Genomic DNA, 26006 nt, shown 5'->3' with positions numbered 1-26006 from the left:
CACTGCCTTTCCCAGACTCTCTTGTCAAAGGGATTGTGTCAGCGGCTGAGGGTGGCCGCCGTTCAATCTTCCTTCACCCTCTCCCATACAGAGTTGTTTTGTATTCTTTTGTTGCTGGTTTAAATAAATATACATGGATGCATGTTAAGGAAATGCATTCTGCATTTGTAAACTTTTTTTTTTTGAAATGCCTCACAAACATAAAAGGAATCTATTTAAGAGAAACAAATAAATTAGTTTTAAAAGATAAACAATTTAGCCCTGGCATCATTTAACATGGTCTTAGTCTCAAGAAAAAGGAGTAAATGCCATCTCAGATGCCAGCTCTAAATACTAACCCCAGAGAGGAGTTCTCCAGATCTGTGGATTTCCACAGCACTCGGCTTGAGGAAAAATCAGGGTGGGGTCAGGATGGGGAACATGAGGCCATCAGCAAGGAGGGGAAACATGCACACACGCATGCAAATTATTTCAAGAGTCATTTAAAAGATTCTAGTGAAAATGACTAGAGCAGAAGCAAAGGATGACAACAACAAACGTTGGAATAAATCTCCTATGCTTTGAAAAGCTCCTGCATGTACTAAACGTTCTTAATTTGGACCCTCCTCAAGCTGCCCCTGAGATCCCTTAGCTCTGAGCTCCTAGGACCACGCTGTGGCCATAAGCAAGAATGTGCCTGTGCGATTTTACCCAATGCACAAGTCTGAATAGGGAGACGGGAACGCGAGAGCAGAGCTGCCTGGCCACGCGGGTGTGGGGTCAGGACTGGGACAATCAAAGCTGCCTCACGCTGCCCGGCCTCATTCCATCCAGAGACTTGGCTGCGATGCTGGTTGTCTCATCATTTCCCCCTTTGAACCTCTGGTTTGTTGTCTTTCTGTGATAGCAAGCTGTGTTTTGTTTTGGGTAGAAAGGGAAGTAAGAATGTGACAGAAGAACAGAAGGGAGAAACACACTTTATGGACTCGTTTGATATGAAACGTTGACCTCATGTCCAAAAGATGCAATTAAAGAGTATATCTCTCCCTCATTTGCATGGCTTATTTCCCCAGGCGTGTTTTTGGTATTGAAAATGAATGGTATTCCCATACAACATGTGTCTCAATTTGTAATGATATCCTCCTTGCAGCTGGCTTAGTTCTCCAACTGTTTCTAAAATGTTACTGTCTTAAATTTGAGCCAACCTACAATAACAAATTATCTGGAAGCAACGTGGCTGAGCTGCATTTGGTGAGAGAAGGGGAAACCCTATATTTCATCCTTCAACTCTTGTTTTGGAAATTCAGAACCGTAACATGATCTTTTTCTAAGGAAATCTACACATGCACACTTTAAAAATTGTGCATATTGGGTGTTGTGGGAGCAAGAATGAGCAGGTTTAGGTTTCTCTGCAAAGTTCTGCATCCCATCAACAAGCCCTTTTGATATTTTAAACCCATATTTAGAGTAATTTCAAGATATTTGGAGCACATGTGGTTAAATGTAAAACTTTGTCATTATGATTTGTTGGATGCTTTTATTTTAAATATTTATAAGCCGTTTTTAAGTACTTTATCCAAAAGATTTCTCCTGCTAAAATACTATAATTGAGTGGTATCTGAGCATCAACTGAGCGTATAGTAGACAGAGGGTGAAGTCACTGCAACACGCATGCACGTTCTTCTTGCTTTTCTGGTTTTGATTCAAATGTCGTTTTTAGTAGATTCAGCTTATTTTTTAACTGTATAAAAAGTCATGAACTGGATTGGTTGTCTCTGATATTTTTTTAATGACCAAATCCCCCAAAGGTAAAATGTTCAACTTGAATTATGTCGATTCCTACCTCTTTTTTTTATCCTGAGAGTAATTAATAAAACTTTCCATTAGAGTGTTGGATTGGAATCTGTGCTCGTAGGAACTTAAAAGTGTCATATTGTTCCTCTGACATGTCTTAGAGACAGTTTATTGGTGGTTAGATTGAATTCTTTACTATTCACCCTCAGCCATCAGAAACTGAGACATAAGATCCCATCTTTATCATAAGTAGCCTGTTTGAGTACTTAATATGAAAAAGAGGAGAGGGGGAGGAAAAAACCTTTTTCCAAACTTAAAATCCATTTAACCTTCAGAAGTTATAAATTTCAAACTGACCACAGGCCTCTGGGGCTCACACTCTTTATGGCTGGCAAAATACAACTTTCTGGTAAGAATGGGGGAAAGAAGGCTTTAAAAGGGCTCATAAACTTGCTTGGACATCTACTAGCTCTTACCAAACAGCATTTTCATGAGTTAAGTGTAAATGAGTCAGAAACATATAGATTGAATTTCTCTTAAAATACACATGGGTTTAAAAATTAAGGCCAAAGTGCTTGGCAAAATAAGTTTTGGTTTTAGCCAAACCCCAAATGTTTGAAAAAAATAGTTCTACAATTTGCCAAACCAAAAATATATCCAGGTCCCTCCATTCCTCTCATTTAATACGATGGCATCATAAGCATGGGACTGAATGTCTATTTTCATATCCACCAGGGTTTGAGCAATGTGACTCCCAAATACTAACAGAAAAACTATGAAAAATTTTTTTGTGGAAAAACCATATGACCTTGAAAATGAAGATGAGTAGTCACTGGTTCAGAGTTGTGATTTTGATAGCACTTCTCACTGTCTGATCCTCTGATCAACTTGTTCTCTGTCTCAGCTGTGTGTGTGTGTGTGTGTGTGTGTGTGTGTGTGTGTGTTTGATGTACAGAATAATAACTTTTTAAAGATCCTGTATTTGAAATGCTTAATTTTTACTTAATTAATATACCATGATCCACAAAAGTTAATAAACTCTTAATCATATCCGAACAAAGGGAGGCAATCCCCTTTTACTCATTATGGTTCAAAGTTAGTCTTCATTTATTTCCCTAGAGGGTAAAACTTATCCATTTTCAACCAACTGTCTTGAATACTGACTCCATGCAGGAGACGCTGTTATTAAGAATTAGAAGGAAGGAAGGAAAGAAGGATGGAGGGAGGGAGGTAAGGAGGGAGGGAGGTAGGAAGGTGGGGAGGGGAGGAAGAGAAAAGCCAAAAAGTGGGAGAGGGCGTGGCAGGAGTCTTTGACTTGTTTTGAGGAGCCAGTGACCTGAGAGAGACAAGAAATAATCAAGGTCACTGTTACAAGCCTCATGCAGAACCTGCGAATGGATGTGATACTATAGACAGAGTGCTTTGACAAGAGCAGGGACCCAGGCAGTTCACACTTTGTCATAACTTAGTACCCAGCTTGGGGCTGGCAGGATGGGCACATGAATGAGAAGAGAGGGTCAGGAAGGGCGTAGTTAATGGTACCATGGTAGGGCTCCATACAGCAGGTGAATTTGGGGTTAGGTTCTAAAACCCAGAAGGGCCGTAAACTGGCAGTCAGGAATGGGGGAATAGGGGAGGCAGTAGGGTGTCAAAAGCCGCAGGTGAAGAGAAGAGAAGCCACATGAGGGAGGGCTGTCCCCTGCACCCGACTGGAGCAGAGGACTTGGCTGCAGAGAGGGCGAGGCGGGAGGCTGGACGAGAGCAGAGGACTTGGCTACAGAGAGGGCGAGGCGGGAGGCTGGACGAGGGCAGAGGACTTGGCTGCAGAGAGGGCGAGGCGGGAGGCTGGACGAGAGCAGAGGACTTGGCTGCAGAGAGGGCGAGGCGGGAGGCTGGACGAGGGCAGGTGGGTAGTGGAGCAGGGGGTCGTGGAGCTTGTGCTCAGAACATCAGGCAACGTCAGGAATGGCTGGAGGTCTGTGTTTGAGGAAAATTCCTTTAGCAGCTGTTTGCAGACTGAAAGGAAGCAAGAGAGACTGGCATCGCTGAAGCTGATCCCTGCATTCTGATGACAGGCTAATTACCAGAGTGAATTCTAAACATGGCAGGACGTTCTCGCTGCAACATGGGGGGATGAGCACTGCCACATCCACATTTTAAGTATGAAAAGCCATCGTAGCAATGCACAAGGAGGATGGACTCTTTTCTTTGAGCCCAGAGTAGGCCTAAAAGGCTTCATGGCACACAGTGGAAGGAAACCTCAAGACGACAGATCATCCCGAAGTTCAGGCCCCAGATTGTCATGGAAATAGGGCTCCATCCTTCTGACCACCCACCAGCACAGCACCCCGCCGCCACCGCCGCCCAGCCCACGGCTGCTCTGAACCTTAGGCTGCTGGGGCGGGGCGTGGTGCAGGCTGTCAGTCACCTCTTAGGTGCTCAAGGAAGGCAGTGGCTCACCTAGCAAGGGACGTCCCTGGATGGACGCGGAGCCTGGACAGTGGCCATAGTGATGCCCAAAGCTCTGTCTTTGGACTGAAGAGCAGCCACAGGCTTGGGTGGCTTGCTCAAGGTCAGACACCGGGAGAGATCTTCACAGAAGCTGAATCAGATCCCCCCAGGGCCAGCAGGTACTTTTAAAAGAGTTTGGTGACTGTGGGAGATGTCCTTTTATCTTTTTAACTCCCCAGACCAAAGGCCTTCTGAAACTTTTCCTCGTGGTGAAGTGGACTCCCGGTAGGAAAGGGAGGCAGTGTCTGGTTTAGGGGTACACACCTATGCCTTGAGGTTGGGCCGGCCTGTGTTCAGATCCCAGCAGAGCGGATGATTGAGGGAGGAAGTGGTTTCTCTCCTGGAGCCTAAGTCCCTAGCTCATCACGTTGCTGGGAAGAACAGATGAGGAAACCTAGGTAGAGTGTGGTGCATGTGCGGTACCCAGGAAAGCGAGTTCCTGTCTTATGAGAAAAGCTACAGTGCCTGGGAGAGGAGCCCGGGGCTGGAGTGAGGTCTGCTTGGGTCTGAAACTGGCTATGTTGCTTATTACCAGCTGTGAGTTTGGACAAGTTTTATAACTGTGTTGTGCCTACATCGTTCTCACTAAACAGTTGTAATAACTAATATTTCCTGCAGCCTTTTTAGATGTAAGCAGTGTTCCAGATGTTATATGTGCACAACAACCCTCTGGGGTTTTGTTATTAAACCAATTTTATAGATGAAGAAACTGAGGCACAGAGACGTTAAATATCCTACCCAGAGTCACTAGCCAGTAAATGGCAGTCCTGGGATCTGACTGGCAGCCTAGCTTCAGAGTGTCCCTGCAAAACCACTGAGCATGTCTTATATACAAAAAAAATGAAGGTAATAAGCCCCACTTCATAGAATTATCGGGCTCTAGTGTAAACAACGGAAGTACAATGCCCAGGAGGTTCCTGGCGTATGTATAGTAGGTGCTCATTATAAGAATTGTCGGGGTAACGCCTGCAGCCCAGAACTTCTTCCCTCAACGTGTCATGGGAGGTCATGAAACACTTCCATGCTACCAACCTCGGAAGTTAGGGAAACTATTCCAGAAACCCTCCTAAGATGTCTGGTTCCACTTTTATAAGCAGAGACTGGGACACGCAGAGCACGCAGAGCTCAAGGTCACAGAGTGGTGCAGCCAGGATTAGAACCTGAGTCCTCTGCCTTTCCCCACAGTGGGACACGGGATACGACCTGGGCTGCTTGAGTTACACACCTGGTGCCAAGGACCAGAATCATACATTTGCCACCTGCAGCATTGCTTCCTCACACCGGGCAGCTGATTTCAGAGAGGAAATAGGTTGTACCTGAGTATCTGGGTGGAAAGGCCGGAGAAAAACAATCATTAGCCACACACTCCATCTCATTGTCTGTTGGGGAGGGGGCGGCCGGGAATCAGTATGCTTGCTCTTATTTTTCACATGAAGTTTCCTTAAATATGAAGCCCTTCTCTCTCTATTTCTCCTTCTGTCTTTCAGCTAAAGGGCTGGTTGTAAAGAATAAATGAAGTGTCAGACCTGTTTCCCAGACCTAGCCTAAAAATCTTAAAGTCTGTTAATCCATAGACAATAGCTACTTGCCACATAAAGCTGCCTTTTTCTCTCAGTTTTTTTTTCTTATCTTTTCTTTCTTTCCTTTTTTTTTTTTTTTAAACTTAGACTGCCTCATTCAGATTATATAAATAAATAACAAACTCAATCTTAGTACAATAAACATCTACTTTTGTGTCCAAGGCAGATTTTTTGGAAGGCACATGAGCCAACATCAGCTAGTTTGTGTATTGGCTAGGACTTGAATGAAAATGCAATTATTATTTCTTGTCAAATAATTTCTTGGAGTTCTTGTCTCTAAGGCCTCTGCCAGCTTTGACATCTGCTTGTCAGGGGGAGGAAGGGGAGAGATGAAACCTGGACTAGGGGGCAGCACTCCGAGGGGAGCGTGGACTTTGGGGTTGTAGGAGCTGGACTTCAGATTTGTCCCTTTCTAGCCGGTGACCTTGAGCAAGTAAGTTCTTGGCAAAGTTTCCTCATCTGTAAAATGGGGACAGTGATAAATACTTCATTAGCATTGTTGTTTCAATAAATCAGTATATAAAATACACTTGTTTTCAAGTGAAATAAATATGTAAAAGTGCCTAGTCCAATACTTGACATAAAGTAAGTGCTCCTTAAAATTTGACTCTTTGAAAACACTGCAATTTTCCCAAACTGAACAGGAAGAGCTTGGTCCCGAAAGTCAAGGGGCATAGGGATCGAGGCTTTTCTTCCAAAATTTCTTGCAAAACATTAGCTATATCATGTAATTCTTTGTTTATTTTTCTCTTTCATGAATGGATGTAGCCACTTGCTCCAGCACATTTGTAAAAATGTGTGCAGTTAGTCATGAATCCCTGCCTGTTTTTAGAAAAGGACCAGAGACAGGGTAATTTGTTTTGCTTAAACTCTCAGGTTTTAGAAAGGACTTGAGGTGGCTAAAGAAGATCCATTGTCCAGGGAGAAGATAAAGGCTTTTGCAGTGCACAGGAGGGGTTCTGCAGCTCAGGCTTCTTTGTCCCCCAGGATCTTTTAGAGGTCAGCGAGAGATAGCCGTGGCCACTCGTGTGAATAAACAAGTTTCTCTGCCCATTTGACTCATAGAACCAGCTAAACAAAGAAAAACAAAACTTAAATTTGTAAAACAAAGAATTAAAGATGGAGTTATCCCCGTTGGGGGTCTTATATGGTTGGAATTTTTGTTGATTAAAGAGTAAAATAAGAGATATTGCTTAAGGAGGAAAATTATTAAAAAAAAAATCAAGGCCTTATGTTTGGTCTAATTTTTTTTTTCTTTTAGATAATATGAACCTTAGCTTATCAGAGCTGTGGGGTGGGCAGCTCAGCAGTGATGGAACTTACCATTGGTCCCACAGCCTTCTCATCATGGGTTATTTCCCAAAGCAATCATGCTATAAACAAGAAGCGATGTTTTAAAATTACTTTCATCAATTAGCAAGCAAGCTCTAAGAAAAGAGATGCCATGTACTTTGTAAATTAAAATGGTTTCCAGCTTGGTAAAAGCCATTTCAGAACTCTTCACAAACCAATGGTGGATGGAGGAAAAAGGGAACCATTTTTTGGCAAAACCTTCCCAAGCTGTAGCCCTGTCCGGGATGGGCTTGGTGCAGAGACCACGATCTGGCGTCACACCCGGGCTTATCAGCCAGTGCAGGCAGCTCTGTTCATTGACCATGGGGCTCTCCCCTTGTGAGTGTCCCAGAATAGCTGCAGCTACCTGAGAGCAGTCCAGTCCTTGGGGACTCATTATTGTCACAGATAAACAGCATGGCTGAAGCCAGCACGTAATAGCTGTATTTAACTGTGATAAGTGATGGGCCGACGTGCCCGAGTGAGTGGCATCATGGCAGGGCCGGGATAACTGGACAAAGACAAGCCAGCCTGGCAGTGGGCATCTCGTGCACATCATAGGGTTGATGCCACAGGATTTTGGATTCTGGGGAATATATATGACAGACCTGGAGAGCTTACATTCTAGAAGACAGGACAGACCTCCAGGATTTTGATTATGCTAATGACAAAGGTATTTAAGGAATCAAAGAAGAATAAAAGTTTGGAAAATGGATTAGATTAATGGAGGCAGGCTTCCTCACAGAGGTGGAATCTTGTATCACGGAGGGATTATCTTGAAAATACAGAGTAAGACACTTTTCCTTGGAATACAGAATAAGACATTTTCTGTGGCTACACATTTACATTTGGGAATGTGTAAATTAGAAATTTTCCTTTTAAATGCAACCTGCATCTATCTTGTTTAGTCGCTAAGTTGTGTCGGACTCTTTGCTACCCCATGGACTGTAGCCCACTAGGCTCCTCTGTCCATGGGGATTCTCCAGGCAAGAATACTGGAGTGAGTGGCCATTTCCTTCTCCAGGGGATCTTCCTGACCCAGGGATCAAACCCAAGTCTCCTGGATTGGCAGACGAATTCATTATCGCTGAGCCGATAGTTAGGCTGTAAAGGGCAAAGAAGAAAAGGTGAGAGTGACTGTATGCTGACAGCATCAATGTTAAGTTATTAACACTCAGGCCTATTTTTGTTTTCTATTGTGCTCTGAAAGTGCTCGTGTGATAAAGGAAAAGTAACTCAGTCGGCCTTAGCAGTGCTGTCCTCATGAAAAGGGAAAGTGTTGGTGGACAGAGGCTCGCTCAGTGCACTTGGCATGCAGTTGTGACTCCACGAAGGAGACACTGCATTTCTCTGGCCAACGGGCAGCTGGGCCTGGAGTTCTGAGGGCACCAGCTGTTGTGCCTGTCGGAGATCGTGCACTGCGGAGCGGTTTTCAAACATGGTGCCTGCGTGGTCCACGGGATGGGCTGCGTGCGTGTGTGTGAGAGACATTCCATGTGGCAGGGCCCTGGGCTGTCCTGCCTTCAGCAAACCCCCAGTTCGAGGAAAACCCAAACGTGAGGCACAAACAGAACTGCTTGCATTAAGAGACACTTAAGAGAGGAGTGTGTGTGTCTGTGTGTGTGTGAGAGAGAGAGATAGAAAGAAGGAGACTTTTTCTAAAACTTAGGACTTCAGGGTAGAGATGTTAATAGTCTTTCTTCTCAGTGTGTACTTCCATACTTGATGATGGCTTCGGTCCAAAGATCCTATAAATACAGTCACAGAATATGAGAGATGGAAGATAGAAAATCTCACCAAGGCCTTCATTTCACAGAGGAAGAATCCAGGCTCAGGGGGTTAAGGAATCAAGGTCACACGGCTGCAGAGGGTTCGTGCTGGACTATAGTCTACATCTCTGTCTCACTTATTGTAGAACTTTCCCCTTTACTCAGATCAGGAAATTTAGACAGAGAGGACAGATTGTCCCATATGATGTCTCTGCTGGGCAAGGGTCAGCTCGGGCCCTGGAACTTCCTGCCACGAGCACTTTCTAAAACCCCAAGCTCACTCCCTCCCCACTCTTGAGTTTCATACCTTGCCAGCCAGTAGCTCTCAGGAAGGTGACTCCCAAGCTTGGTTCTTCATTTTCATTGATTCCTGTGTCACCAACAGAGGGGCTGCCCTGACCAGCCAGAGCCAGGAGGACAGAGGAGGAGGCCTTCAGTTCACCCCCTCCTCAGATATCATCCGCTGAGAGCAACTCGCACTTCGGCAACACCACCATCCTGCCTGGGTGGGTGTCCTAGACTCGGCACATGCGTGGGGAGAGGGAAGGAAATGGCACGGATCTTGCCTTTAGCCATTAAAATAAGCTTGGTGTGAGGAGGCTTTCCGAGCAGCAGGAGTGGGGCTGCAAAAAATAGAGTGCGGTGCAGCTGCACCCTTTAGAACTTTGGGGGAAAACACATATTATTTACCAGACAATAATAGATACCAGCGAATAATAATGATTATTATAGTGTTTGGGATGGCAAACGCTGTAGTTAAGGTTCCAGAATGGCTCTCATTATAATCCCGTTTTCCTGGTCCCTTATGAAAGCCTGGAGATTTTCTCCAAGCAGGCTGTTGCTGTCCGTGTTTGGCCTTTGTCCAAAGGCGATTTCAATATAAGGAGACTTATTTGAGACATATTCCCCTTTGGAGGCGGTCATGCTCACATTAAAGAAAAAAGCTATATCCTTGAAAAAGCAGTTGTAGCATTCTTAAGTGAGTAATTCAAAATGGTGGTGCTTCCCAGTCACTGGAAGAAAGCGTTAAACACCTTTTTTATTTTCCTTTTTAAAGAAAGGATTCAGAGGTCCCCTCTGACTATGAGATTTGGTCACTCTTGGTCCCAAGCCCAGAGGTAGGGATGGCTTTCCTCCCTTCACAGCAAGTTTCTTGCTGTGCTTCTTACACAAAAATAAATCCTCCCCAGAAAAGCTATGCTCTGTCCATTTGGATCAGTTTCCAAGTTCTCGTCTCAGTCCTTTGTGACCTCTTATTTGATGGTGGCTCTTAGTGTTTTTGTTTTGGTACCTTTTTTCACCATTGTCTTAAAGAAAACAAGAAAGAAAGAGAAAGGAAGGAATGAAAGAGAAAGAAGAGAGAGAGAGAAAGAATAAGAGGAAAAGAAATTAAAGTGAGCTCTTTATTCTGAGATAAATAGCCACATTTCCAAATCTGACCATGCCAAATGAAAAGGTTTCCATGGCCTTGTAATTCCACTCCCATTGCATATTTGTGGTGTTTTGCATTTTCACTTTGGTTATTTAATATACATATTAAATGCACACGGATCTGGTGATTTAATGTGATTTGGGGAACTCAGGCATTTCCTGTCATGCACATTCAGATTTTCAAGTCTTGTTTTTTGGCTGGTCATTATTATGGTTACCATTAACACCAGGATTTGGATAGCAGGGTTCAAAGCACAAGCTTGGATGTAGTCCTCCCAGTGGGCATTTTGACCTCTTCACACTTGCGCTAAATTCATGCTGCAGACACTCTGAGCACGTTTCCAGGTCTCTTTGTAGCCTCTATTTCTTCGTCTATAAAATGAGGAAATTGTGTATATTATCTCTGGGGTCTCTTCAAGTTCTCCATTCTATCACCTGAAATTATTTGTTCATTGTTCTAGGAATAATCTCAACAGTTGTAAAGATGTTTACGATCCCTCTGCTACCACATCATGTTAGCCAAATTCTACCCATTCACATTTCTGACATCTCCATTTATGGGCAGGGGGGAAGAAAGTACTGTTTGGGGACATGGGGGACAAGAGTTGTTTGACTCCCATTCATTTGACAAATGTGTGTTGAGCTGAACACGTTTGTCCCTGGGTGTAGGGACGTGAACAAAACAGACTCTACCCCACACCTCAGGGACTTTACAACTTGGTTGGCCAACTTCTAAATGGCTGCTTCCTAGGGGTGATGGTAGAGTGTCTTCAGGAGGTTGTATTTTAAGCCAAGAAACTGGTAGCAAATGAAATAAGCCAGTAAAGATAGAGAGGCAGAGCCCGACATCTGTGGTGGAAGTTGGGATGGGCGTTCCCCACTTTCCTGGTGACCGTCCTTCATACCTGATGTACTGGGATGAGTCCCACGTTGGGTTTGGATAGGAAGGGATGTGAGTGGCTCACCTTTCAGGCTGACCCACAGAGAGGGACACTTCTTCCAGCTCAGTGGTCCCTGTAGGAAACCCCTAAAGAGAGGTCTAGGTGTCTCAGGAATTTTTCACATGCTAAAACGTTCATCTCATGGCCTTCCTCCTCTGCAGCAAACCTCGGGGCTGTTACATGAGGTATGGGGTGAGGTCTGCAACTCCAAGTCCCCTAACGAGCTTGCCTGTCTTTGGGGGTGCCCTTGAGCAGCTCCAAAGACCTCCTGCCAGTTAAGGGTGCACTAACGTGGAGAGCAAAAGCTGCCGGGTCGCAAAGGATGCCGCTGTGGTCTTTGGGCGAGGGCGTGGTGCGCCATGCTCATTATGGTATTCCAAAAAGCGACTCGAGTTTCATTTCCTCACACAAAGCTGGCAGGGCTGACCCTGCACAGAACCGTGAATGAAAGTTGTGTGGAAACCAGGCTGTGCCGCCCCGTTGTGGGGCCTCCTCTCTAGTCTGACCTGCCGGCTGGAGAGCGCACTGCTCTGACTCATGCCGGGGTTCTCCCCAGCCTGGGGGTGGGGGGCGGTTTGGTCCAGTGGATTCTAACAAACCCCTTCTCCTCTATTTCTAGGAACGCGCACTCACAGGGTAACTTGCATGGAGAGAGGGCGCAGAGCAAACCATATCTCGCCATCCAATGACACCAGCTGGTCCGCTCACCACCCCCTCTGGCTAAAACTCAAGCAAATAAAGCCGCTTCCTGTCATTAAGCATCTCAGAGGAAGCAGCTCTCCCTCAGTGGCCTCTAGCCCAGAGAAGCCAGCACGTCTTGGACCCACCAAGCGGGCCCAGCCTTCCTGCCGCCACCATCTCTGCTTCTCCCCAGAGGAACTTAGGGATTTTGCCCCTGGTTTAAAAAAAAAAAAAAACCCAACAACAAAACACCAACAAGCCACAAGGACCAATGTAGGTATTCTCCCCGCCCCATCTTCCAAGGCTCAGAGGGTGAGGCTGGAAGACGATCTGGATTTGAAAACAAAAATCTTTTTTAAATCTTTTTAAAAACTGCTGTGGTTTTGCTGCTACACGAAGAGTTGTGATTTGCATTGTATGGTTTTGGACCTATACTGTTCACGTTTTGACGGCGGAGAGGGATCGTACTGGAGTCCCAACGCTTCCAGATTCATCTCTGTCCTGCCCAGGATGCACTTTTAAATGAAGAGTTAGAATATTTTATTGGCTAATATACTTTTCTTGTTATTTTTACAAAGGCCACCTTTATCCTTTTTAATGCCATATTTTCAGTGTTACACTTTTATGGCTTTTAATTTTCGATTTGACAGATGTAAGAAGCAGCATGAATAGTTTATACTGTGGTTTTTCAGAGACTGAATGCCAAGAGAACTCGGTAAATGTTTATTCTTCTCAGCTTTCTCTTTAAATTCCCCTAAATAGCGCCCCATTTGGGAACAGAGCAAGAGTGTTGAACTGAAGACCAAAATGCCCTGAAGGTGTAAAATAATCCGAGGGGGAATATTTGCTGGGCGTCACGAAAGACTTGGATGAAATTTCAACCCTGATGGTTTTCGGTGATCCAGGAAGTCAGTGAAGCAATCTCTCTATACGCAGAGCCCTTTCATGATAATTAGAATGGTATGGACAAACCAATGAAAACAGGAGGGAAAGTGAGAAAGCTCACCCATGATTCTGTTTCACTGTTTGCTTTCTCCTGTCATGGTTAAGAGAAATGTGCAATTCGATCCTCAATCAGTGGGTGGAGGATAACAGGGTAGATTTTCTTGTGTGCACTTGTACAGTTGTAGCTGGGAGTCCAGAAGTCCTCTAGAGCATGTGTACTGGCACTGAGTTGGTGAGACAGTTGTGGAGTATCCCATTCTGATGAGTACAGAAAAAAAAAAAGAAAAAATAAGAAAAAAATCCAAAAAAAGAAGAAAACAAAAAAAAAAAAAAGAAAAAAAATCAAATCACCTTGTGATTCAGTGTATCTGTTTACTAACTCCAATAAAGCAATTGTTCCCTCTGGAGGGGTCCAGGTGCCCCCGCCCACAGGCCGCTGAGCTGGCAGCAGGAGGGGGCGGGTGAGGCAAGGACGGTGTCATGCTGGCCCTGAAGCACCACGGGGCCGTGGATGCGGTGTACATACTGTATTTCTATATCCTCCTTTGTACAGAGTCACTTAACAAGTCAAGCTACTGTCTTACAGGTGCTCCTTATTTATTAGAGCTGTGAGAGCTTGGGGGGACACACCTGGCGAGCGAGCTCGCTTTTTAAAAATGAAATGTGGGGGGGCAGGGGAAGGGGGCGGGAGGGAGGGGAAGCTCGCAAGCCCAGGGAGAGATTTATAAAAGTGAACAAAAGGAAAACTTCCAGCCACCGATTAAACCAACCAACCGACCCCAACACCAAACCCGCCCATGCAGGACGCAGCAGCCCCACCTCTGGGCACCCCTTTCCCTGCGGGGGGCCCCCAACGTTTCCTCATTCCCTGACACAGTGTCCGATTCATCAAACAAAAATAAATCTCTAAGAAAGAAAAATGCACTTATATGTGCTTATTTTGCTTTTCTCATTATTATGACTATTGTTGTTATTTTCCTTGTTACAGAAGGTATTCATGTCTTTCCCCCAGGGAAATTTTTTTTTTTTTACATAAAGCTAGTTTTAAAAGATGTCGAAATAGAAGAAGTGAAGCTGGCCCTTCCCAACCTGCATCTCTGCAAACACGAGCCCACCTGGTCTGTTTGAGGGTCTGATTTCCCACCATGTCCATCATTGACAACACACAGCACATGTGGAGTGAGCTCTTGGGCCTGTATACTGGGGTACCCCTTCCCAAAGGCTCTCCAAGTCCTGATTTTTTTGGTTCCAAGGGTTTGGTTCTAAGGCTCAGGAAGCGCCATGTGCTAGAAGCAAAACTCCCCGGTGCACTCCGCTCCCATCAGTACATCAGTTCACCTGTAGGTCAGGAGTGCTTCATGAATGGGAAGAGTCAATCTGGTTTTGCTTTGGTACCTGAATTAAACATCAGAAAGTTTCTAAGATGGAGAGTACATGAATACCTAGTTCTAGTCAATGTAGATCTACCCCAATCCTCTTGTTTTACATATATTAAAAAAAAAAAAAAAAACAACTGAAGCCTAGAAAAGTGAATTGACCTGCCCAGGCTCCACACTGAGTTGGTTTCACTTGTCAAAAAATAAATGTTCATTAAAAAAACGTAGGCACCATCAGCAATCTTCTCTAAATAACCATTCTTGGGGTGGATTCTGACGACCTAGTTTCTTTCTCTTGTAAAGCCTGAGCGATCTTGGAGGCTCCGAGTGTGGGTTTATGTTTATGACTCCATGGGAATCCCTCAGCCCTAGCCGAGTTCATACAGGGGCGGGCACCAGCTGGGGCGGTCTGGTGCAGAGTCCCTGATAGCATTATTTATCTGGACTTGGCTGTAGACACCATCGCCCAGGATACTGATTCTGCTTTTGTCTGTAGTCCAAGATTGTCCAGCAAACATGTTGACCCTTCAGGAAACAAAAGCTCCCTTTGTTTCAATAAGAAAAGATTCCGTGGTGTCTCATCAGACAGCACACCTTTTCCTCTTTCTCTACCTTCTCTTAATCTCAGTGTTCCCTGAAATACAGAATCCTCTTGGGCTATCAAAACTGTATAGAGAAAAATAGAAATAATTATGCCAACATTTAGGAACACTATGAACATTATGAACATTTATGAACATTATGAACATTATGTTGAGTACAAGTACATTATTAGCCTCATTTACTCACAGAAGGTCCTAGTATTTCTCCCCTTTTTTTAATTGCATGTGAGGATCTAAAAGCTCAGTGTGTTTAGTAGTCACCCCAGATCATACAGCCAGTGAGTGACAGAATGGGATTCAAACCCAGGGGTTTGGCCCAGAACCCAGGTTGCACGTCCAATCTGCATGTTGACATCTTCATGGATTGTCATTTTTGTAAGTTCCTGGCAGTGATTCAGTTTGTTGTTCTAAAGTGGCCCTCATTTAAAACTAAGCCAGAGAGTTGAGTGTTCATGGTTACCCCACTCCACGGCTTATTGGGTGTGTGGATAGGCTGAGGCCACTCTGCTTTCGGAGAAATTAGGTAGTGAATTCCCTGTTGGTTAGCAAAGGCCCACTGAACACACCCATATGTGATGCTGAGGGTAGCCCAGGAGAGACCAGAGCTCACCACTCCTGCCCCGGGTGGCTTACACGTGGTGGGAAGGTGGGGTTGTGGAAAAGATGGACCACTTCTTGGTCTCAGCAGGACCTCTCTGTAAGTTCCTAAGGTTTATATGAATGCACACTTTGAGCCTGGATTCACAGCTACACAAAGCCACTTCTTTTGCAGATGTTCCCTTGACACTGGATGGGCAGCCTGAGCTTCAAGCAGACCTGTAGATGCCAGCTGGTGCTGCCCAGAGGGCACAGCCAAAGGCCAGGGCTGGGGCCCAGGGGCAAAGGCACTCAGGATTCGCACCTGCTCCCTGTCCTCTCCGGCTCCTCCTCTACACTTGAGCTTAGCTTCAGCTTCCTTGACAAGCTTCCACAGGGTCCCTCCCGGGAATGTGTCTACCCTGCTTACAGCTCTTCAGCGGTTCCCTGTGGCCTATGGAGTGGCACCCAGAACCCTTCCCGCTTTGGCCCCTGCTGGCCTTTCTAGCCCCACTGGCTCCCTGCCCTCAGCCTCACCTGCACACCATCTGCAGAATTAGGAACTGTTTCCTGACACCCCAGCTCTCTCTCCCACTCCTGTGTCTTTGCACAGGGAGTTGGCCTTGACTGTCTGTCCCTGTCTTCCCAGGGCAGTATCAGTAGCCCTTCAAGACTTGGCAACTACTCTAGGAACGCATTCCTGGGGAGGCTGCAGGGCCCACTTCCTCCCCTCCCCTCTGGGCTGAGGCCCCTCCAAGCCTACCTCCGTCCAGTGCACAGCACACTCAATTTGTCCAGTCACTCACCTGGCCATGCCTTTACGAGTCTGTGAAGTCCTTGAGGAAGCGGATCCTGCTTATCTGCCTCGTGTCTCCTAGGCCCCTCACATGGAAAGCCCTCCTTCTTACTATTATCTGTAACCACAATGAACAAGCCAACCGCTTCAAAGCTTAGTTGATGTGCCACCTCTCCGTGGAGTCAGGCCTGCTTCCCTGAGGGGCAATTGGTCGTTTCTCCCTCTGGCTCCCACGGCTCTTGTTTAAATGCACCGAGGCCTCGTCTCACACTGTTCTTCCCACATCATCCAGGCTCCTCAAGGGAGGGCACCTTGGCCTTCCTAACTCGGCATCCTTGAGGAGCTATTCTCCATCCTTGCTACAGAAAATGTCGGCTGAGTTGAGGCCCTTTTCTCCTACAAGCCTAATGGGAGGAGAGGACAGGGAACCCCGGAAACCAGAGCCACCGTGAGGCAGACATGGGAAGGCTGCGTTTGGAGTTTCATTTTTTGTTTCTGAGGCTCAAGAGAGGAGGTGCTGTGGCAGCCCCAGTTCAGTACATCTTCAGGCAGCTTTTAAAAGCGAGGCATGACACAAAAGGGAGAAGACTCAGCGCTGCCCCAAGGCTTCTGTGCTCCGCAGTGACTCCAGGCAATGGGACGGTTACACATTTTCCCCCCAAAAGCCTTAGAGATCATTCCTTGACCCTCGGGTACATATATAGATGGCAAGTTAGTCTTCATCACCCAGAAACGGCCTCTTATTCTCCGTCTTCGCCATGGTGGACGGAATGAGCAGTTGCCATCAGTGTGTGGCGTTCTCGTGAAAGGAGGAGCCTCGGCTGGTCCCATCCTTAGGTGCTTCCTTTGTGCGCAGCCCCAGTTTTGCATACATTCGCTACTAAATTCTCATAACAACCCTGTGAGAGAGGCACTAGCTTGACCATCATCCCCATTTCAGTCAAAAAAACCTGAGGCATGACAATGAAGGAGGCTTCTGTCCACAAATGGAGGCAGAACGCAGCAGTGAGCTCCAGTGGCCACGCTCTCTGTGCAGTGCTAAACAACCTTACCAGTGCCCAGGAGGCCCGGCGGTCCAGGCAGAGTTCAGGTCAAGTGTGTGTGTGTGTGTGTGGTAGGGGGAGGGTGCTCAGTTGCTCAGTCGTGTTGTGGCTGAGTTGACTCTTTGTGACCCCATGGACTGTAGTCTGCCAGGCTCCCTGTCCATGGGATTCTCCAGGCAAGAATGCTGGAGCAGGCTGCCATTTCCTACTGCAGGGGATCTTCCTGACTTAGGGATCAAACCTGCGTCTCCTGCATTGGCAGGCAGATGCTTTACCACCGTGCCACCTGGGAAGCCCCAGCCTTGGCACCCAAACCATGCACTTCAGATAGCTTTGACCTCTATATTGTGTTCAGAGAGGAAAAACTAATCTACTTCTCTTGATGCCTGGTTTTGAACATCACCAAAAACACGACTGTCACTGTTTCCATAGGGAAAATTTGAGGGAGATGGGAAGGGGCCTGGGCCCGCAGCTAAGAGAAGAGAAAGGCACTCTGGTCTCGTGTTAGGTTTCCTGCGGCAGGAAGAAAGGGGGCATGTGGGCCAGGGGCTGGTTTCCATTTCCCTTATTCTGATTCGGGGAGCTGTAAGCGGGGCTTTCTCCTGTAGCTCTTGTTTGGATGGTGAAGGGGTGTCAAGTGAGAGCAGCATGGGACTGCCGGGGCCACACAGGACTGTGTCCCTCTGCCCAGTGGCAGGGGGCTAGAGCCCGTCTTCACCGTCACTTTGGGGCTGGACCACTGGATCCGAGGTCGGCTAGCTGACTGCACAAATGTACAAAAATGTTGAAAGTCCCCGAGTGCCAGACTCCACACAGGGCAGTCACTCAGATGGGCCCAGACAATTTTTAATAAACCCCATGCTATACAGTCAGTGTGATCCTCATTTCTGGATGAGAAAGATACAGTCCAGGAAGATTAAGTGATCTGCTCAGGTCACTCAGCTGATAAGGAAGAAACTCACAATTTGGGCCCTCAGCCCCCACGTGCAGTGCTCTCTGGTGATAACACAGCTGCAGAAATACCAGTGTCAACTCAGGTCACAACTCAGTACGAATTTGAATCAGCCAACGGGGCACATGCCTGATGACATCATTCCAGTCTGCTTCTAGACCTCTGGAAAGAGATCACCCTCTCTTTCCTCTCCCATTCCTCACCTGCAGGGTAGGGCCAAACCAGCAGATGTGACCCCCTCCAAGAGGGAATGAACTCCACCAGAATAAACCCCACCATTAATCTTAATGGGCATTTACCCAACATGTTCTAAATGCCACCTTGGTTGCATTATTTTATTTATGCCTCATAACAGCCCTTAGGAGGTGATTACTATGATTATTCCCATTTTACAGATGAGGAAGCTGAGCACACAAAGGCTAAGTAAGGGCAGAGCCCGCTGCTGCATCTGGGCGGTCGGATATCTGGCCCTCGCCTCACCAGCACACTCACGTTTCAGCTTCCCTCTTGTGGATGGATGGATGGATGCCTGAAAGCATCTTGTGAGCACAAGAGCATTTAATTGAGTATTTTGAGGCCAAATCATACACTTTCATGTATGTCATCATCTTTGAGAGTGGCTGGAGCATCAATCCTGGAAGTCATGTGGACGAGCACAGAAGTGGTTCCCATCTCCCTGAGTTATAGAAAAAGTTAATTGCCCATTTCTTCTCCACCTAACCGCCCATCAATTCCTGTCCTGAAAAAGAACTCTTCTCTGCAAACCCTACTGGCCTCACAATCCAGCAAATAGGAATGCTCAAGGGGATTCACTCCTAAGCTCTTTGCTGTGCTTATTTCCACTCGTGTGCTTCCTTTTAACAGCCTGGGAGCAAGGACCAGGGCTAATTCATCTTTGCATTCCCTTCACACACCTGTCACGCAGGGCACACTCAGTGTCAAAGGAGTTGTTAGATATGTTGTAGATTGTAGATTGTAGTTGTAGATTCTGGCTGCTGCACCTCCCTCACTGTGGGACCCTGAGTCCCTCAAATCTCCTCCACACCCTCTATGTCTGTGAAACCCCCTACCCCATTTCCTGTTCCCCCCCAGGATGTCCGAGCAGCAGTAAGAGGCCACCACCTGCCCAGCGGTGTGGACAGGCCGGCTCAGGAAGCCTCAGCTGTTTGGGGAGAAAAAGGAAAAACCGCTCCTCATTTCTCCTCTCCTACTTCTCCTGCCAACACTTCACTCACGTTTCATTTAAATGTCCTGTGTAAGATAATTTCTGGTATTGGAAGTAGTTGAAAAAAATTTTTTTGTTTAGGAAAGGCTGGTGTTGGAGTGAATGAGCTCTGGAAGGCGTGCCTTTTGACCTTGACCAAGAAAGGGAAGGTCAGTGCCAAAGCGTATTTAGCCACAAGCTTTGGACTGTGGGGTATTCTTATCCCTTTCTTTCTAGGTTTATTTAAACAAAAGGGAAAGATGATCACAACATAGAAAAATGAAAACAATTATAGGCAGAGAAAGCAGAGTTTCATAAAATAACAGCACCCAGGAGGGCTCCTCTGGATCACGTTCTCCCAGCACTGGAGCCCCCAGCCCACACCAAGACCTCCCTTCCAGGGCTCGGCCGTACGCCTCACAGTACCCTTCACGTTCGGTAGCTGGATTAGGGCTCAGGACCAGAGGCCAGGAATGCAATAAGATACTTTTCTACGTATTGATCCTTTTAAAAAAGAGTTTGTTTTCATGAAACTTTAATTCACTTTTTTTTTTTTTTAGCTTTTTAGCCTAACTGCTACACATTTTATCCCTGTTCTTTGTGAAATGCTAATCCAGCCCAGGGTTTTCATTTTCCGGGTGTAACTTTTCAGAAATTGTATATCTGCATAGCAACCCAGCAAGGGCTGCCTATGTCACGGTATCATGTGTCAGAAAGATGAAAAGGACTCCAAACCCCAGCTCTCCACACACTTGGCCCTCCGATCCCAGGGCAGAGAGCTTCTTGGCCTTAATATAAATGGCAGGAGAGTCATTTCGGGGCCAGAGAGGTGCAAACTTTTATCTTGTTGATGACAGAAAACGACACATGACCTCAGCTCAGCTCAGCGGGGACGAGCAAACCCGAAACAAAGGCCGTATTTTTCTCAGCTCTCGTCCCGGCTGTCAGCTTCCAAGTGCAACCTGAGCCTGGATTCCGAACCCAGTGTCCAGATTAGAGATTGTTGACTCAGATTTAGTGGTGAAACGTGAGCCCAACTCTGTTGATGGCAGGCCTTGAAGGAGCAAGTTTAGTTAAGCCAAGAGAGATTGTATGTCAGACGAGAGCCTGGCTTCTCTTTATCACAAACTTCCTGATCTGCCTCTGTTTTAATAGTTTCCACCACCACCACCAAAAGAGAGACAGCGAGGGAGAGACAGAAACAAAGGTGGAGAGAGCCAGAGACAGAGAGAGGGAGAGACAGAAGGAAGTTTTGCCCTCAGTTCATCTCCTCAGTGTCATAAATCAGGAAATTAACAAGTGTGTAACTGGCCTTTGCCACAGTCAAAGACAATAAGCTTTTTGTGTTTCTTACCGGTGGTGAGCTCTTAACATAATCAATGGAGAGCTCCACTCAGAAAGGATGAAAAATGTGGGCTTGATCTTGCCACTTAAAGGATATTTCCCGATACGCAGGCACATGGCTTTTATGAGGCTCAAACATGGCTTAGAAACTTGCCTCTCTGGTCTGAAGGCAGGTCATTAAGAGAAATCATTACATCGCTTTCCCTGTCTCTGTCTCTCCGTTTTTTATTTTGGCGCCTTCCCGGCTTTTCCTTGGCTTCTGATTTCATCCCTCTTTTAGATTCTCTGTGCCTTCAGTAATTTATGTGCAAGATATTTTTCCCAACCTCCAAATGTTTTTCCATTTGGCAAACCATGTCCCGATGCTTCCACACAATGTAACTGTAGAGTTCATTTACACTAGAAAACACAAGCTTGGTTAATGGAAAAGCCGAACAAGCCGACGTCGGTGACCCCGGGTGCGGGGCCGATTCACAGACGATCTTCCAGGCCACCCCTGGGGACACGTGGGGGTGGGTGTTGGGGAGCAGTGTCTTTCCTCGCTTGCCACAGATGCTTGGCTTCAACCCTCCTTGTCTCCGAAGAGGAGAGAATTCCTTCCAAGCCCCTTTCTCGTATAGTTTTTGGAAGCTTCAGGGCACCATATGGAGAATCATTTCGTGATTCTCCTGATGGCTTTTACGTGAGCAGCTATAAATTGGATGGTTTCCTTCAGGTCTGCTATCCCTATGGAACCTGCTAAGGACTGTCGGGAGTAATCACTGAAGATGTTAGTCCTGAGTGTTCTCTATGGGAGAGAAAACCCAGGCCTCCTCCTGGCTGGGCACAGAGTTAAGGAGCCCGGGGAGGGTCTGGGTGGGGTGGGGCAGGCCATGCAAGCCTTTCCAATTGGTCACAAGGGTGCTTGGCCCCAATGACTTTTTCATTCCAAAGTCAAGGATTTAGGATACAGGCGGAAGTTGAGGCCCCGCCCCCCCATTGGGTTTATGTCCAGTCACAGGGCACATCTAGACAACATTTTGGCTTCTGAAAAATGAGTTTTATTCATTAACTGACACTCTTTCTTCCTTAGCAGTTGCAATGATGTAGAGTAGACTCCCTGCATTTTACCTTTTAAAAGTGGCTTTCCCTCAACCCAATACTCTCTTAATTTAATAAGCCAATCAAAGGCAAATTGTTGTTCTAATAAGGATACAATTGAAAGTGAATCTTTTTAGAGTGTTTATTTTGCTTGGATAGCATTTCCTTAAGTAATTTCTCTGGCCCTCTGGATCAGCGCCAGGAGGGCAGAGGGTGGCTAATATCTTCTAGGGAACCACAAATGAAGTACCAAGCCTTAAAACGGTTTCCCAAGCACTTCTGTTTTAAAAAAAAAGTTAAATATAAAAATCATAATACTAAAGATTGGTTGGCTCTAGGAACTCATTCCCTTGGATGTAATTTTAGGCTTTTGTTTATCTTTCTTGATTGATAAAGTAATTATCAAAATGGGTTAGAAAATAATAGCCAACTGGTGAGAAAAGGAACAGTTGGAGGAAGCAAAGCAACGGAGGAAAAGCCTGCACAGACTCAACTCCAAGCTTTCCAGTGAAGCTCCATGTAACTTCATCTTCTCTTTTGCCTCTCCTGTCCCTGGGGGCTGGCCATGGCTCTGGCTGGATGAAGCTTCTCCATCACCCAGTAGCTAATGAACTCGTCCAGAAAGGCTGCTCTTGTCCTCTCTCCCCTGGTTCCTTCTCTCCTTCTCACCTTTTCTCCACCCGCTTCACTCTGAAGCCTGCCACAGGCCAACCAGAACCCCAGCAGATGTTTGTGTTTTATGAGCCAAATGGGAGCCTGAAGGATCAACCAAATACCAGCCCCAGTGAAAGATGGAACCAGGCCATCTGACATCAGAAACACAGAATGCCCACCCAGGCTGGGCTTCCAGGGAGCAGAAGGAGGGCTCGATAATGAGCTGGCACACCCTACGTGCTGGCCCATTGCTCTACCTTCTGAAGAGCACACAGGGCCCTTTCATGGAGGCTTGGGGAGGTTGGGCAAGACCTTCCACGAGCTCACCTCCCTGGATGGCAGTCCTGGCGCCCAGCAGCTTCCCCTCTCGCCAGAGCACCATGTGGTGCCCTGACTGTGACTCCTGGCCCAGGCACAGCTGCAGGTTAAGGACCACGACCATCAGTGGCTTGGAAGTGCCATGTGGCTCAGTAGACAGCCCTGCCTTCACACCACTGTAGGACCAAATAAGGAGAGTGGACAGAGTGTGGGGGGACAGATGGAAGATCTAAGTTTCTGTCTCAGCTCCACCATTTATGCTGCTGTTGGCTGTGTTGGTTTTTATCATCTCTGAGGCTTGCTTTCTCCATTCGTGATATGGAAATCGTAATAGTCACTCGGGGTTACTTCCAGGATTAAATAATCCAGTGTGCGCTAGCTCTGGGCCCATTCCTTCACTTTCCCTGCTCTGCCCTGTATGGGAGGGAATCAGACTATGACTGAGTTCAGCCAATGGGAATGTGGGAGAAAGGTTTTTTCCCCACCCCTCACCCCAGCCCCCCTGCTTCAGGCAGCTTTTCCAGTAACAACTTCCTCTCTGTCGAGTCTCCTGTCCCCTCTGGAAAGCCCAGAGTATGGCAGGTCCCTGAGTGGCCTCCTCCCTCTGTTCCTCTGTCTTGGGGTGGTCTCACCACCCTTGCCTAACTGCTCAGCTTGCCATCCCCTTCATTGAATTCCCTTGCATGTGAACGTAAGCGCTGAGGTGCTTTCTGTTTCTCTGGTTGGACCTTAGCCGATAGAGTGTGTGAACGTGCAAATGTATCTCACACCTAGAGGAAACAGATGTCTTGAAGATCTCAGCACACGAAGATCAAGGGGGCAGGGCCACTAACCTGGTTCTTCTCACTCTAAAGCATCAGATCCTGGGCTTTAACCATGAGGTCGGGGTCTTCCTGCACCAGCTGTCAATCAGAAGCAATTTCCAGAGGGGTTCTTCAACTTGGGCTTTTATAAAGACAGAAAAAGGGATAAGATCTACATATTTTTAAAAAATCATACATTAGTTTAAAAACATACTATAATGCCAATATCCAGTGGACTTCTGGTCTGCTTTCCACGCACTCTCTGCTAAGGCAACTATAGGCGGTGTGGCCTGGTGTGTCTAGACTCTTTCACGGTCGCTGACCTCCTGAGTCTCCTGCTACTCCTGTTCCACACCTGGGAGCGTTTTCTCCTTTCCCAGCTGTGTTCTCCAGTTCAGTGAGTGAGCATCCCTGTCTTACCAAGGAGGGTGTGTATGTGTGTCCATCAGCGCCCTGCTCCGTCCCTCCTGGGCTTGCTCAGCCCTCGGTGCTATCTCTCTCCATCTGCCTTCTGTCTTCTGGTTCTTCTGTGCTGCGGGGATGGGAAGGTTGTGCTCCACTCCTTTTGGCAGGAAGTGTAACTTCCTCATTGAGGTCAAATTGAAAATGGATTTCCCCACTGGGCAGAGAGAAGGAGGCCCAGCTTCCCTTTCGCGTTATTAATCAGTGCCCCTCCCCTGCCGGTGGCTGCCGGGCTCAGGACAGTCTTGCTTAACCATTTCTTGCTCAGCATCCTGAAATCTCCAAAGGCACCATGGGAGCTCTAAAGTGCTGGGTTTTGGATCATTGTGCTCTGTGGGCATCTCTCCTCGGGTCCTGGGCTACTGGTGCCGTGTGGGGAGGGGGACAGTTAGGACAAGAGTGCCTTTGCCTGAGGAGTATATTTAATGCATTTTTCTCACTCCCATCTCCATGGGCAGATTTATGCTGTTTCATCTCAAACTGACAGGCCTAGGAAGACATTCTTTATGGGTATGTCTCTCTCCTCCCCTTTGACTGGATTCATGTCATTCCTATTGAAAGTATACTAACCAAACCACATGCAGGCATTTTAAACACACCTGCGACCTCATAGATGACATTGTACACTCAAGTGTAAATGGGGGTATCCTTAGTTTTGTGCTTCCAACCTCTCCCGGATTGCAGCCTTGCAATTTAGACTCATGTGTTCCTCACACAGTCATAAAATCGTAACACTTCAGGCCTGGAATGGACTTGACTGTTCATGCCGTTCAATGCACCTGTCTTTGCACCTGAGGGAACTGAGCTGTGGACATAGGTTGCGTGACTTGGCCAGTGGCAGGTGGCCAGTGAGGGGCAGTGTCAAGGAGAGAACATGGGTCTTCAGGGACCTCAATCTAGTGCTCCTTCCAGTGACACTATGGTGATTAAAACCAACAAAGCTTTTGTTGCGTTGATGCGTGTGAGTTGTGTTCCACTGACATGACACTCAGAGACGATTAAGTGTGCCCTGGTGTTTAACCCTGGGCTCCACAGAAAATACACAAGTGCATATACATAAATACACACATGCTTTATAAATTTTTGCTGATATAAAACATGTTTAGCATACAATTTACACATCATATAATTCAACCCTCTTTTGTTATCTATTCCCTATTGCCAGTTAATTCTCACAGGATGTTTTTGTTGATCTTGGCTGAATTCTTGTACCTGTACCTGGCTGCAAAAATGAAGAAATGTTCAGTGGTATTTTCTTGTACATTAGCCAACAAGACAAAAGTAAAGCCACAAAAACACAAGTTGAAACTTTGCTTATTCTTCAGTGACAGCAACGATATTTTCCTAAATCAGCTAGTAGCCTTCAAATATGGGGAGGATATTCTTTCAAGTTTTTGTGCTATTTGCAATATCACAGCCATAGATAGGACATGTTTTGAGTTTAATCCTCAATATAATATTAATATTTTCCATCATCTTCCTAAGTTTAGACAATCAGCAAACAATAAATCAAGCCCTCGGGTCTAGCATATGCTGATTTCTGTGGCATGAATATTTTCATTATGATCAAGCTACCAGTGTGATGTCACTGAACTCGGAGTTGGCAAGACCTGTGCAGAGGCTCCACATTATGCAGTATTTCCATTATTCAGATACAGTAGGTGTAAATAACCCCAAGAGCAGAGAGAAGAGTATAAGGTGGAAAATAATTGGGAAGTGGTATGTTTTGAGCATCGATTACTTTTTAACATCTTATTGAATTGTAATATGTGTAATTTAAATTTTAACAATGTCTGTATTTAACAACTGACTCAGAAAATTCCTGAAAATTAA

General features: G+C 46.3%; 1 protein-coding gene and 1 long non-coding RNA gene across 3 annotated transcripts in view; one reads left to right on the top strand and one right to left on the bottom strand.

Moving 5' to 3' along the window:
* SOBP (sine oculis binding protein homolog) overlaps positions 1-13887 on the top strand; it is a 166093-nt gene extending 152206 nt beyond the window's left edge. For both annotated transcript variants that reach the window (XM_070796005.1, XM_070796004.1), the window contains one exon: positions 11957-13887. The gene's annotated coding sequence lies outside the window, so the exon portion shown is untranslated. The remainder of the gene's footprint in view (positions 1-11956) is intronic.
* On the bottom strand, positions 13163-24450 carry LOC139184912 (uncharacterized). Its single transcript, XR_011568448.1, has 3 exons — positions 24132-24450; positions 23742-23853; positions 13163-13221 (listed from the first exon to the last, which is right to left on the bottom strand). It is a non-coding gene; the product is annotated as an uncharacterized lncRNA (long non-coding RNA).
* Positions 24451-26006: the final 1556 nt, after the last annotated feature.

This window comes from Bos indicus, chromosome 9 (genome assembly GCF_029378745.1).
Source record: "Bos indicus isolate NIAB-ARS_2022 breed Sahiwal x Tharparkar chromosome 9, NIAB-ARS_B.indTharparkar_mat_pri_1.0, whole genome shotgun sequence".
Taxonomy (NCBI): Eukaryota; Metazoa; Chordata; class Mammalia; order Artiodactyla; family Bovidae; genus Bos; species Bos indicus.
Note: the sequence above shows the minus strand (reverse complement) of the source record. Positions and strands in the feature narration are given on the sequence as shown.